Below are 326 nucleotides of genomic sequence, written 5' to 3' on the forward strand. Positions count from 1 at the left end.
AGTGAGTAGTGAAAGCAGCTTTTCTTGTCCTGGGGGAATTAAGGTTTAAGCTCAGAAAAAGATGCTCTGTTTTGGATTGTACTGGTGATTCAAAACATCTGTTGTTTCATGTAAAGTTGTTGGAGGAGGGGATCTACTACAACAGATGGCTAAAATTAGGAAAGCGGTGAAGCAGTGACAACGCAGACTCTGTTCAAGCTCTGATGAAGATGAGTCCAGTAGTACTGGCTGAAGATTGGACAGTGGCTATAGTGGCTTTTCCTGGAAAAACTGTTGGTCCTTCTGCAGAAGATGTTGATTTTGTCTTGCATTTTTCTCTGTGTAGT

At 41.7% G+C, this 326-nt stretch overlaps 1 protein-coding gene across 1 annotated transcript in view; it reads left to right on the forward strand.

The window, feature by feature from the left end:
- CHERP (calcium homeostasis endoplasmic reticulum protein) overlaps window positions 1–326 on the forward strand; it is a 14636-nt gene that overhangs the window by 8332 nt on the left and 5978 nt on the right. The window lies entirely within an intron of this gene.

Source organism: Charadrius vociferus, unplaced genomic scaffold (assembly GCF_000708025.1).
Source record: "Charadrius vociferus isolate BGI_N301 unplaced genomic scaffold, ASM70802v2 scaffold291, whole genome shotgun sequence".
NCBI classification, from domain to species: Eukaryota; Metazoa; Chordata; class Aves; order Charadriiformes; family Charadriidae; genus Charadrius; species Charadrius vociferus.